Raw genomic sequence first — 15,070 nt, 5'->3', positions numbered from 1 at the left:
GCAGAAATACTTATGGGTGACACTAAAGGATTTTCACCATTAATTTCTTAATTCTCCTCCCTCAGTACAGTTCACTGAGGATCACTGATGAACATAATTAATAAATCAAACCTGCAGCCATGTTTTCCACCATTGATTTTCTCCCTGCATAGATAACATTTTCTTGCTATCTTCCTTGTGGAAAAGGTCGTTTTAAATTGCATCTGTAGACTATCTCAATTTTCAGTAAACAGTATCATGTATGTTGAAGGACTACATGCACTTTTCCGAATAACAGCAAACTGTCAGGTTTGAATGATATGATTATATCTCATTTGCATACTGGGGAAGGAAAGCAGTAACTCTCTATATACCACAAGCCTAAATTCACGGCAACTGAAGGAATAAGGAAGAAGGCTTGAAGAACAGATATGAAAACATGAGAATCACATTCAGGCAAATCTTAAGATATATCAGAAATAGAAGTCAAAGTGTAATAATTTAAAGCAGTTATTCCATTTTATATGCCCAAAGTTTTAATCTCAGATAATTCCCTCTCTTTGAAAGATAAACATATGGGAAGGTGGATTTCCCTTCCTAGAAAGCTTACTTCCTCAGAACTTTAACATCTGTTTTTCAAAAAGTCACCCATGCATTAATGATAAAACTTCAAAAACATTTTTTGCCTCAAGGCTTTTCAATTTTTCATCAGTTTAGATCTGTCSAAAACTGAAATACTCAATTCTCATCCTTAAGGCAAAGATCACTACATGGAACAATGGACTAGTGAAGGCTTGCGTTTAAAAACCTAAGGATAACATATATGATTTCTGCTSTTCTCCACTTTTTAAATGCCTCAAAAGCTTTACATATGTGGAAAAACAAAAATTGGAGAAGTAAAAGGTAATTTTTCTCTACTAAATTTAAACGGGCTCCTCATTTCAGATTTCTCCTGAAAGAGAATGCAGATAAAGATACTAATTTACAAGGTTGTAGATAAAGACACCAAAAAATGAGGGATGTTGAAGTCAGTCTAAAAATTTTTACAAATTTAGTGCTCAAAATTAAGGTCTTCACATGACCTTCTGTTAAGAACCATTCCCCCAACCTGCAAATGGAGCTGATGCACATATTCGATTCCTATAGCAACTAGACCAAATACTCGCATAGAAAATTAGGAAAACCTTTAATGTTAATTTTTAAGCCTTTGCATTCTTCTGATCAGGAGGGTGTAAAGAAATGGCACATACCCAACAGTTAAAGACTATCGTTTGAAAACGGAGTACAACAGTGAAGGGGAGGGGGAAACAATCTAATTTAACATAGTATCTGTATAGCTTTAGGTTATTCATAACAAAATCAGCTAAAGAGAATGGTGGAATGAGCCAAAAATATGTAAGTCAGATCAAAACCCCTGAAGTCTCATGAAGCTGTGTATTTCAGACCAAGTTTTATAGTATTTTTTTGGTATAGAAATACCATTGAAATAACTAAAACTCTAAGCTAACAACTGTTATGTGAGCCATACCTAATGAAGTCGAGTAACACATGAAAATTTTATAATATTGAAACATTACAGCCTTTAGCCTCCTCACTTTATTTAGACAATGAAGTTTCAAGCCTCAGTGTATTTCTGATACAGACAGTGCAAAGTTAAACATAACACCAAAAATACATTGACCACAATTTTCAAGTCTAGATAAGCATTTGTCAGCTTCCAGCTTGATAAGCAAACATAATTTGAAGCTAACTCTGGTGCGCATCAGGTTTTAGGAGGCAGAACTAAACATGCGTCTACCAGGATATCAAACAATCATGGTAAAAACGTATGTGCACGTGCACATGTACATCCACACAAATATAAACACATTTCCAGGAATAAACATACTGTATGTAAGGTTAGCAAATTTATTCAGATGGTGTCATCTTTCTCAGCACAGAGAACTTGATGATAGGACTTACATACCTATCTGAATTTAAAAGTATTATTCAATATTTAAGCGACAAAGACTTAAGTACACCACTTCTGTTCACTTTTAAATTCTTTACATTACACTCCAAAAGGCATTTTTATTAGGAACATTGTGCTGCACTTAAAACTAGAAAACTAAAAAAACCTGGATATTAAGCTCTTTTCAGTGTGATTTTAAAAGCACACAGATTTCCAGTAGCTGTTTTTAATAAATTCAGGAAGGACTACCACTGTCTACCACTGTCTTCAGAGAGAAGAATCACAAGGCATCTGAAGATACCATATTCTGTGCTCATTTCACTTGAAAACTTTGGGTTTTTTTGCTGAACTTATATCTGCCTCCTTCAAACAAGTGTTTAATTTCTAGAGTCCTTATTAAGGAAGTGCCTTTAGAATGTATAGTCTATATACAAATGCTTGAGATAAATCACTGAAGAAATATCTCAAAATTGTTACTTCTAAAAGTCTTAATCAGACTAGAATTTTATAAGCCTAAACCTAAATTTCAGCTCTTAACAGCAGGAGACTTGTTCAGTATGGCTTGTTTTGCACAATTAGGTTTAGTGGTGCAAAATTAAGGGTACAAATTTTATAGTCATGCTGTACTCACCAAAAAGGAGGATGGGCTTCAGTCTAGTTCCAAATTTAGCCCTAGAAGTTCATTAGCAAAACTATTTCCTTTTGGCATTCAAGAGCCAAAATTCCTTTTACATATATAAAAAGATCCTCAGTAAATACCGTCTACTTGTCAATGTTAAATAAAATGAGTTTGATGACAAAAGGAGTGGCTTCTGTCAGAAGACTTAAATCACAGGTAATTAGAGCATTATTATTTTAGGTAAGAAATGTGTAACTTTGCCATGGCATTATCAATAATTAGCTCAGAAAAGCATACTTTTAATGAACATAAAGAGAAGCTGCTCCTAAACATCCTGGAAAGTAAAGTCCAGGAAAGTCTGATTAAAATCTGTACAAAAGTGAAGATGACAGGAAGTTGCATAGAATGAGAGAATTATACACAATGAAGTCAACAGCATAGTTATTCTTAAGTCATGTTTTGAASTCGAGCTATGCTCCAACTTCAGGCTCAGCTGATAATTTGAAAACTGCACTGGCAAATAGACACTTCCCATAAAACATTCAGTTTGCAGTTCTGATACTTAAATCAAAAAAGAGAAACCAAAAAAGAATTGAAAACATTTCCTTTCAAATTTAAGTTGCTCTTGTTAATGGCCAGGATTGACAAGTCTTCCAAACATCTTCAAAACAAAACAAACAAACAAGTGAGATCACCTAAACTCTGCACCTCAATTTCACAATTTTTCACCTGCCCAAACTACTCAATATCTCACCCCTATCCATACGATTACCTTCTTCCACTGAGGGTGGAAGACAGCTAGCTAGAGCCTGGTATCCGCAATGGAGATTTACATAATGTCTGTTTGAAAGCCTAGGTCAAATTTTTGTTGCTTCATCTAAAGTGCTTGTCCATTAAGGCTTTAGCATTTTGAATCCTCCAAGTGAAAATATAATTAAAAAAAAGGATACAATTGCAGAAGATGAGGTTTTCAAATCTGCTCACTGGTATTAGAATTCTGAAGTGTACATATAAAGACCAAAATGTAGGAAAATTCATGGCATGCCTTAGCATAGCATGCATAGGTCAGAGAAAATATTTGACTACAATGCAAATATAACAAAATATGGACTATATCTTGTTAGAAAGAACTCAGATACCAAACTGTATAAATTTCTCAAGGAGCTGCTCATTTTTCCCCTCACACCTGTTTCCCTTCACTCTAAATAGGATGATGATTTTTTCCTGAGAAAATTATTTCTTCACAGCATTTTTTTTTAAGCTGGATCACCTTTTCTGCCCTTTATCAGGAGGAGTTTAGGCCTTGTTCAGGTATTTATCATGCAGTAACTACAGTATTCGGAGTGCCTAGTTTTCTGTAGTGCTTTAATTTGTGCAAAATGCAACCAATGAGATCACTATTCCACATCCAGCTTTTTGCTTTGAGGCAATCACAAAAGCCCCAGCCCCATAACAGTCTAATATAGCTGGCTCCTTGTCTTCCCTCAGCACCAATTATATCCCCCTCCTCTTCCCTTTCAAGAGAGTTTTCATAATACTCTTCCTGTCTCCACTTGCAGTTCCCAAAGCTCTCATCACATCCCTCTACAATATTTGCTCAGTTTTCCCACAGATATTTCCATCTTTTCATAACAGACAATAGCTTTATCATAAGGAGCATTCCTCAGGTTTATCTACTATCTGCTTGTTCCTCAAATCCCTTCTGAAGTTTCACTTTTGCTCAGCTGCTTACAGGAAATCATCAAACCAGTTGTATCACAGTTCAGTGGGGGTCAAGAGCACTTGATATTAAAACTGCTGAAGGTGATCTTTGAAATCAAGTTTGCAGTAAATGCCGAAGAGACAGGATGGAGCAAAGAGCTCTGTCCCCAAACCTTCTTTGTATGATGATAATTTAAAGTTTAATAGAAACAATTACTTAAACATAAAAGCTTGTATTCAAATAGCAACTTATATCCATTCTCTATATCTATTCATTACAAAATGATTCACCTGTCCCCTCTTCTGATGACTAATGATACAAAGAATGCATGCTAGAATTAGAAGTGGGCCACGTACTTCGCAGATCAGCTGAAGCTGAAAAGGACCTCTGGAGATCACGTAGTCCCCAACCCGCCTGCTCAAGCAGAGTCACCTACAGCACATTGCACAGGACCCTGTCCAGATAGCTTTTGAATATCTCCAAGAATGGAGACTCCACAACCTCTCTGGGCAACCTGTTCCAATGCTCTGTCACCCTCACAATAAGGAAACTTTTCCTTGTGTTCAGGCAGAACTGCCTGTGTTCTGGTTTTTATCTATTGCCTCTTGTCCTGTCACCGGACACCACTGAAAAGTCTGACCCTGTCCTCTTTACACTCTCCCTTCAGATACACACACACATAGATAAGATCCCCCCTCAGTCTTCTCTTCTCCAGGCCCAGCTCTCTCAGTCTTTTCTTGTATGAGAGATGCTTCAGTCCCTTAATCATCTTAGGAGCTTTGGTACTACATGCTCCAGTACCATGTCTCTCCTGAACTGTGGAGCCCAGAGGTGGACACAGGTGGTCCAGATATGGCCTCTTTAGGGCTGAGGGGCGTACCTTGACATGCTAGAAATGCTCTTTCTAATGCAGCCCAGGAAACCATTGGCCTTCTTGACCACAAGGGCACACTGCTGGCTCATAGTCAAGCTGCTGTCCACCAGGACTCCCAGGTCATTCACTGCACAGCTGCTTTCCAGCAGGTCAACCCTCAGCCTGTACTGTACATAATAGATGTTATGCTGTTCTTGTGCAGATGTTTTATTACATGTACCAACATGTAATAAAACATCTGCACAAGAACAGCATAACATCTATTATGTAGCTCAGGTTGTAATACTTAGTCATACTACTGGATTTATATCATTTTTTTAGCTAAATTGCAATTGATTTACACTTTAGAAAATTATAGTTAAGATAGTTACACCACTAAATATTAGGAAARGGAAACCAGTTTATATGTGAGATTAATTTAACATAGCATCTCTGCAATTACTTCAGTCTTGTTCATAAGAAAACTACTGCCTTAAGCTGGAAGGCATTCTCCTAATGCTTTATTATAGTAAGAGTATCTCAAGTTGATGTGTTAGCTAGAATAGGTAAAAACTTGCAAACACTTTTTTTCTTAGGGTAAGAGCCCTGATAAATTGTGTCCTGAATGTGGCCTTCACTCAGATACAAAGCCATAAGCCCCCCCACCCCCAAGTCATCTGTGGATCAAATGCCACTGTCAAAAGCATGTGAATGTGTAAATTTACAGAATACAAGAATGAGAAATTAAAAACCTTTCCCTTGTACTTGTTTAAAGATAGAATGGTAACATGCAAGGCTCAAATTACATGATCACTCTCCGCAAAGTGACCCTTAAAGAGCAGGTCTGTTGAGGACTTCGATTTGCCTTATTGTCTGAATGCATGTCAAAACAAAGTCTTTGGTTTGGTCTTTATTCTGCTGTCAAACTTGTCAACATCTCACTTAGCTCTTGTACAGTAGCATTTTCTTTGATTAGCCTCTTAGATCATTCTTACTCAAAACAAGCCATTTGATTGCATCAGTCATGTTGAAATTTCTTAGAGATTCCTAARATCTACAGATTTTTGCAAAAGGAGAAAAGACTGAAATTATCATGCATATGATATCTGGGAGAATGTGAATGCTGGAAGTTCTCTGTTCATTGGAAATTCACTAGAACTGAAACTAAAAATAAAAATTGTATGCTGGCAACTGCTGGCTTCTGTCAGAAATTGCTCATTAAAATGTGTAAAATACTATGACTAGCTAGTAGCAACTGTCAGCCATGCATGCTTTATATATGACTTAGTGAYACACACTAAACATTTTCCACTGGTATCCCTTTGGGATGTTAGTGCTTGCTTATCAGTATGAAGTCCTTACTATATCTCCAATAGGAAAAAAGTTGATGTATGCAAAAGACAATAGCTACCTGAGACTTTAAAAGGGTAAAGGACAAAGCACAGGCCAATAACATGGTCTTTACCATCCAAAAGGAAGTATCCATTATGTACTTTATAYAGGCCAATCACTATGGTTTTGGGTTGCTTCAGAAGCTGTAGTCTGTTTTTGAAATTCATTAGCAAAACTGCCACAGATGCCTCAGAGGTCTAAAAGCAGCAGCTGTAGAGCCAAGCCAAAGCTGAGGCCTCCTAATGCATTAGTCCATCCCTTATGACGACCCACACAGGCTGCTTCAATGGACAGAGCAAAAYATTCTGTACTGCAGAATTACTGAAAAGTCTTCATAAAGCACTACTTAAAGTTTTCAGGAATTAACAATATCTTTATTTATCAGAGCTCAAAGAGCCACAGCAGTTCATTATCTGCCTAAAAGTTTAAGGACTGGATAATCTGAGGTTCTCAAATTAACATGAAATTTAGTGAGAAATAAGTATTCAATATCTTACAAACTTCATTTTGCATTCCCACTTGAAAACCTAGTGCAAAAAATACCTTAATTTCATATGTTTACATGTATAGGAAAGGAAATATTTTTGGTTTTATATATTACTTCTTATTTTTAATATTAAAAAAAATAAAATATTCAAAGAAAAACAACATTCAAACACTTGATTTAGCTACACCTCCCTTACACTTGTGCAATTACCCTGAGTTACTTTCCTTTTTCGATGCTTTTGACTAGGAGTGAATATATTGTGCATACAAATATTACACTCTATAGTAATGCATGTATTCTCCAATTCAGGCTTTTTAACACATCAGAATTGCTCTAGAATCATGGACAGGCTTTTCTCTCTCATTCCCTGAAAATAAACTTTGGCAAAATACAAGATACCGAAATCCTTGTTCTACACAAAATCAAAACATTGTATGAGATTAGATGTCAACAGCCATGAGATGTCTTAGTAATATTTACATTGTTTTTCTTCTGGTCAAGAGACCATGAACCTTAATACTACCTGCAATACATTGACATACATATTCTTAGAGGTCTTATGCTACACTCTGCTTCTGCGCTTCATTTCATATACTGTATTAAAAATATGAATCTGACCACTCTGCCTAAGTGTTTTTCCTATGTATTTTGATGGATAAACTGAAGTATTATATAATTTTTTGCCAGCTTACATTGTTTCAGAAATGTTTATTTCTGTTCTTCTACTGGTACTCGTYGCTAAATCTGGACGTGAGTCTCCTTAATTCATTAAGGACACCCAAGAGTGCTCTCATTAGATGCCTTTAAAATTCTTGCTCCAGGTACAAATATCTATACCATGTTGACACAAGAAAACCTGCTACATATTCTGCACCTTCATTGCATACTATTGCTGTGATGTGGAAGAAGGTATCTATGCCTTTCTGCAAGGCTGCATGCTGTACTTTCTGGGGCTTCGCACCCTGCAAGAGTGTGAAGCTCCTATCCATGCTTATCCCCTTGAGAAATACATGGCTTTATGTACATGATCGCACTCTTAAGTTACTCTATACTGAAGAAGCTTTTAAGTCTGGCTAGGATTAAGAAATCTTCAGACAGACGGACATACACTGAAAAGAATATTCAGTGGCTAGCCTGCTCTYGACGCACAGTCCCTACACCCCTCCTCATCCCAGGTTACACCATGCAGCCCTAAGCCCCTTAGGGAGCATTATAGCTACGGTCCAGTCTTGCTGCGCGTTAACTACTATCTCATCCATTGAATCTGATCAACAGATCTGAGTAAGGTAACTGGACCYACTGTTTTTAAATTGTAGGAAAAACCACAGACCCTTCATCTTATTTCAGCCTTCAGTCACAGCTACTGATTCCCTATTAACAAAACTATTGAGCCTATAAACAAATACATCCTTTAGACATCAGTTCACTTCCCCCCCCCCCCCTTTTCTTAATAAGCATGCAGGGGTTTAATTTTCAGCTATGGCAACTGCAGTTATTGATTCCTCCCTTGTATTTCCTCATGCGGCCCTGTCTTTTCTTCTGGGTCCTGAAAAAGCAAAGCATAAATGCATTGCTTGCATTTATTGCATGGAAAGCTAAACAGCAACTGCTGCTAAACTAGGGATAATTTAAGTTACTCRTCTAACAGTTCAGTGTATGCTCTTTTAATACTTACACATAAAAATACAAACGTCTTATTTAAATGCWAAACTTTCATCATTCCATGCTACAACTTTATCTGCTGAAAGCRCTAAATTAAATTAGTTTATAGCTTCTGACTATAGTAAGACTGGGAGGAAGAAGACTTGCTTTTCCTGTCATCTCATTGTTTTCCCCTTATCTTTTGAGTTTTGGGATCTTTGGCATCAATTCTAAAAAAAAATGTATTATGTTACTTTGGTTAAAGTACTTAAGAACTACATCTGTGCTTTTCAAGTCCCCAATAATGGTTAGTGAGGTGTTTTTAAGGGTGGATGGATCAGAACACTATCTTAATTCAGTTCAGGTAGATCACAAACATATTTATGAAGAGGAGCTAGAAATAATAGAAAAGGCTCCATTCTCTGGAATTTGCTGCTTCGCAGCAGTGCTAGCTGTGGCATATCCCTTATAGAACAATAAATCTGAAGAGGAAGCTGCCACAATTCATGGTTCAAAAAGAAACAAACCAGAAGTAAATCTAAACTCCTGTCATTCAGCATGCTTTCACTCCAAAGTTTGTGCTGGCCTTTTAAGCATGTACTTCTCCCCAAGATCACACCATAGTCTCATACACGAGGTTTTCCATTACATCAGTGTCTTTGAAAGTCTTTAGCTTTTGCTTTAGCCTGCGCTCAAGACAGAGTTAAGAATCTTCATAACTTCAGAAAAGTCAACATCTTTTCCCTTGTACACATTTTGTTACAGTAGTATACTTTTGTAAAATAGTTTCATGAAAGGAACCACATACTATTTGAAGAAAAATGAGCACAGACCGTATCTATGCGACAGTCATCTCACAAATAGGGAGTTACACGTTATGCCTAACAGTATACGAGGAAAATGTGAACTGGCAATGAGTAATGGACTTAATGCAATATTGAAATACCAACATGGAAAGGGATCAATAGCTGTGTAGTAGGATACAGTGTCAAAGTCCACATTTGTTAAATTCTAGCTTATAAGCAAGTAGGGATCATCTGCCAGTATTTCCAYGTGATGCAGACAGCCTTGCTGGAGCAGAAATATTGTTCCAAGGTCACATTTGATGCAGTTTGCCCACTCAGATGCAACCTCATCACTGGTGTATTATACCCCACACCTGATCTTTCTGACACAGAAGTGGCACTGGGCTATTGCATCGTGTAACATTATACCGTGTACCTCAATTTGATATTTCAGTGTGTTCTCTGCGCACACGCCATCCTTTACTCACAGGTTGGTCACATACGTATACTGCACCTCAGAGGCTAGTCCACTGGCCGAGGCTAGGTAGCACGTTCCCACATTAGCTCTCAAGGTTACTGTGCTCCACAGCCTACATGATTGTTTGCTGCTTATCACTGTTTGCCCAAAGCTAATGATTTTTTAAATAAACAACATACCTGCTGTTCCACCACTTGATTCTACTTTCTTTGGTCATCCTACTCTACCATTTCTACTACAATTTCCACCTTCTACTATGATACTGTATTTTAGGGTTAATCTACTTGCTTTTACTCATTGGTACCCTGTTAATCTACTTGCTTTTACTCGTTGGTACCCTGTTTACGATCACAACACATGGGCCCAGAGTGACCTTAGAACGTAATTTGTATCAAAAATGTCTGAAACAACTGTACTGTTCAAACATGACAGCTGATGTTATTTACATCACTGCAGACCAACAGGGTTTGACTTTGCATAACCTACAGTCTTTTAAATCATGTAAAACTCTGGATTGAAATCTTGGCCTCACTGAAACCTAAAAAACTTCTAGATTTCAGCTGAAACTGAATATCATTCTTTCTGCTGCAGAAATACTCAATTCATCCTGTATCATCTTATCACCAAGTCCTTCCAGATAACCTGTTTATAGATACACTTTGGCTGATAATGAGCTAAAGAAAACTGTCATATAATCCCTCGATTACCATGGATTTCTACATCAGTGACTGGATTCTACCGCTTTATACCTACCTTACATCATGTGGAATTAGTTCATATTGGATATGCTTAGCTGCTGTTTTAGCTCAAATTCATTAGATTTCTCCTCAAAACCAAATTCTATTGCAGCACCTCCATGACCGTTACTGACAAGTCACCAATTTCRTTTAGAAATAGATCTTACCAAAGAGAAAGTAAGAGAAAATCTAATCTAAGATCTGCTAAATCCATTTCTTACTGTTACTTTATAAAAGCTCGCTTATGGGCTTACAAATATGGTACGGAAAAAAGCTAGCTCTGCTTGTTTATTAAGGATTTTCATCATAATTRTGCACATAGACTCAAACGCAAGCATTCAAGTGCTATACACTGTGAATACATACTATTTTACAGAATACAAAAGAAGGCATGATTTTCAACTTATTGTGTGGTCCCCCATAAAAAGATATACAAAAAATTTCATGAGAGGTGTTCATTCACTAATAAAGAAAAATCCTGGAATGATTCAAGGAAGATGCAGCTTTTCTAAAGGAGATGCACACTAGCAATCCATTTCTGTATTGTTGCTTTCAAATGCAACGTCTCATTTAGTAGATAGTTGCTGACATGCAACTGTCCAAATACCTTTGCAAGAACATACATACAGAAATAACACACTGGAATTTGGCTTATAATTACAAAACACTGGTTACTAACTTAACTATTAATAAGATAGCAAACCTCAAATTCCTGATCTCATGCCCACTCAACTATCTAAACAAACTGTTTATCTAAGCATGATTTAAATCCACGTAACTATTAAATAAGAGTTCATACCAAAATATCATTTACCTATCTATAAGTTCAAAGTGAATCAGAACGTTTGGTTCAGTTGTCAGCATCATTTAATGCATTTCAGTATTAGGCTGTATTCGGTGAGAATACAATTAATAATTCATGAATGAAATACTACTTTTAATATAAGCACTATCTGTACCAAGAGACTCGCTTTATTGACCTAGTTCAAACCAGTTTTAATCTCAAAGGCAGACACTGTGCGATTAATACCTAATTCAGAGAAAATCATTTTTTGAACAGAAAGTCTACMGCATTAACATACAGCCCCATCAGAAGACACATCTGTTTCAGTTATTGCTGCGCGTTTGTCTTCATGTTATTTTCTCTACCACTTTTAGCAGAAAGCTTACCACAGATAATGTTCAATAAAGTTTAACCTTCTTGTGCTATTGCTGTGCTTGTGCTCCATGTGGAGTGCTGGCTTCCTTCCTTTTATTGAATGCCAAACGGAGGGACACAATGGGTGTGTTGTGCTCTGCACAGCACACTATGTGCTATTATCTTTAAAAAGGAGGTGTGAGCTGGCCACAATACCACTACCACAGTGCAAGTGCCACAAACTAATCAAACACAACATTGGGGCATGCAGTCCATTAAAAGCCTGTGCAAAAGCTAGTGCARGAGCTGCTTTTTATTATGACCTATATACTGCACAGCAGCACTTGGACAATTTAAAGCCAGTTACACCGAGACTGAACAATGCATGAATTGCACTGCTAAAGAATTAAACGCTTTAAGGCTTTTCAAATAATACTCTCACAAATTTTGCTTTATATCCTATATTATCCTCACACTACAAAGGAAAACAAACAAAAAAACCCCACAACCTTTTCTCCTAGTGAAAACGCAAGCATAGGATTCAATCAACTATTGGAAACATCCTTCTGAATCAGCAACCATATGGCACAGCACGATAAAATATTCAGCAAAAATGCAATCACATCAATTCAGCAGCTTTAAACAAGACACTGGCCCAAGCCCCCCTTTTGATTGGGAAGGCAGCAGAGAAGGTTATTTCTTGCAYGAAGTTTTGCCCAGCGTATTGTTTTCGCTAAATCGAAACGTACCGTACAGCGGCGTACCCTCGACGCGCGCCGAGATGCACAGCGGCTCCCCTCGGTGCCACGGTCCCCGGGCAGAAGCTCCCAAGGCAGTCTGCTGCTGAGCCGCGCGTACAGCTGCGAGGGGGCTTCTGCCCAGCCCGCAGCCCGYGCTCCGGCCGAGCTGCACACCTGCTCCTTCGGAAACGCCTGCTTCCCGGCGCCGGCAGCGCACAGGAGCGGCGGAAGGCGAGGGCACCTCCCTTCTCCGGGAGCACCGGCTTTCTCTCCGAGCAGCTAGCGAGCTGCCGCGATGACGCTGCGGAGGCGCCTTGCCTTTGCGAGACGCGACCCCGCTCCGCCGCCTGACAGCGGATAGGCAGCGTTATCGCTCTGCATTCCTCCTCCTCTCGTCAGCGAGCAGCGGCGGCAGCCACCAGCCTGTCAAAATGGCAGCGTGGAGGCATGCCCAGCCGCAGCAATCGCTAGCGTGCCTGTTCCTTGCTTCCTCTGACACGACGGTGGGGTTTTTAGGTTTTTTTTTTTTTGATTTTTTTTTGTTTGTTTGTTGATTCCACGGTAAAGCACAGCAGAATATGCCACGCTGTTTATCATAAGCAAAATGGCTGGTGCTTTCAGCGCTGCTGCAGCCTGCTCCCGGGGCTCTCCCGGCTTTCCGGAGCCATGGCAACAGCCAAGAGCCAGCCCGGCCCAGCGCACCCCGCCGGGCGTCTGCCCCCCTGCGACACCCGGCCCACGCGCTGCGCCCCGCGCGCTGCGCCCCGCGCGCCCACCTCCCCTCGTCTCGCATTTGCGCGCTCAGATGTTTCCCGTGTTTATTTTGCTTGCGTTGCATCTCTTTTGCACCTAGCAGAAAGGCCATATCCCATTGCAAGCAATCCAGGGCCAATAGGATGCAGGTTGCTGTGGAAAGTGTACATTAAAAAAAAAAAAAAAAAAAAACAGACAAAAAACCCCACACTCCTTTCCTTCCGAAGCACTAAATTTAAGCATAAAGATTATTTGACAGGGCAAAGCAATAAACACTTAGGACATAAAAATCTTAAGGGCCACTTAATTTAGAAAAYACCATTACGTAGTAAAACCAGCCAGCCCTCCATCAGCAAAGTCAACAAATCTCACTCATGAAAAGTTAATACTAAAGCCACCWCAATGACTCTAAGTGTTTACAAATAGCTCTCAAGGATTAAACTGCTGCTGTTTTTTAAACAGGATTCAAATCATTTTACACAGACATCATCATATAAAACTGTTTTGTGCTACTTTTAATTCCCACTCCTAATTGAACGAGAAAATGTCTTATAAAGAGACACCTGAAAAATTTGTAAGTATGTATGAAAATCTGCACTGTTCAAGGGTTGCCATTATCTCATGTCTCACCCCATAAGGGGGCAGAAACAGCAGCTAAAAGTACATGCAGCGGTCTTTATCCTAAAGGTCTTGGAAAACTATTGAGAAGAGTTGCCTAGACATTTCTAAGCACGCTGTATTTCATAGACAAAAATTCCAGATATCTGATTTGAGGAAGATTTATGTCAATCCCTTCCCAGTCATGAGCAGGGATTTACTTGGTATGGATAATTAATCATGGCATTTTTCCTGTTCAGACTTCTGCTTTTATGGCTGCATCAGATTTGTCCCCTCTGAGCACAGCTTGCAGGAAAGAAAGCTGCGCTGCACCTCCTCCACCCCAGGGGTACTGCTGCTCCAGGGGCACGGGCAGCAGCCGCTCGGCAGTGCCCCAAGCAAAGAAATAAGGCACTGTGGAGGATTTTACAGATGCCTTTTCTCCGCAGCTTTACTCAGGAGCCCTTGTGCAAGTGTTAGTTTCTCCGAAATTCAAATATTACAAGAGGGAAATGGCCTGTGGGAGGCTTAGTGGTTGTCTCCTCAGGAGGAGAGAAAAATTGTGTTAAGCATTTCGACTTGTCAGAGCTGAAGTATTCAGGCACAGTTATAGCAGGTGCTCCAATATTATTTTTTTTTCTTGTTTCTTCTTCTTAACCCTCCTTGAAAAAAGGATGGATGTCCTCTGCTGATACTTACTTGCTCACATCGCTGAAACCACGGCTGGTGCTAGAGGTCTGTGCTAGCATCAGGCAAACAGGCCTCCAGGTGCCATGACTGCTGTCCAAGAATAGTTTTTGAGCAGAAAAGGAGGAAATCTGCTGATTTGGCAAGCCAATTCTACAGCTTCTGGCTGGAAAACATTAAACTACTGCAGTAATTATAGACACAAAATAAGTATTAAAACAAAACCTCTCTGTGTTACAAGAATACTGTTTCACCATTGGTTCCCTAACCTGTTCATTAATAGGCAACATGAAACAGACAGCACATCCAGGCCTTCTTCATGCTTGTTAATACATTGATGTAGTCACCACCTCCACRGAAAGTGCTCTTTGCAGGTGAAAACTGAAGCAAGTTTTCTACCAGTTTAACACACTGACCTGTTCTAAGGTAACTATCCAAATACTCTCAACGAGGCAGCTAAAATGCTAGCTTTTGAAAGAGTAGAGGGCAGAAGCTTTTAAACAACAGATTAGAACTAGAAAAGGTTTGGAA

At 39.0% G+C, this 15,070-nt stretch overlaps 1 long non-coding RNA gene across 1 annotated transcript in view; it reads right to left on the bottom strand.

Annotated features, from left to right (window-relative positions):
* LOC146592227 (uncharacterized) overlaps positions 1-13,102 on the bottom strand; it is an 82,599-nt gene extending 69,497 nt beyond the window's left edge. Inside the window, exon 1 of the long non-coding RNA XR_014896621.1 lies at positions 12,512-13,102. This is a non-coding gene — a long non-coding RNA (uncharacterized LOC146592227). The remainder of the gene's footprint in view (positions 1-12,511) is intronic.
* Positions 13,103-15,070: the final 1,968 nt, after the last annotated feature.

Source organism: Rhea americana, unplaced genomic scaffold, assembly GCF_003343005.1.
Source record: "Rhea americana isolate MKP2758 unplaced genomic scaffold, rheAme1 scaffold_34, whole genome shotgun sequence".
Classification (NCBI taxonomy): domain Eukaryota; kingdom Metazoa; phylum Chordata; class Aves; order Rheiformes; family Rheidae; genus Rhea; species Rhea americana.
The sequence above is the reverse complement of the archived record's forward strand: the minus strand, read 5'-3'. Positions and strand labels throughout refer to the sequence as shown.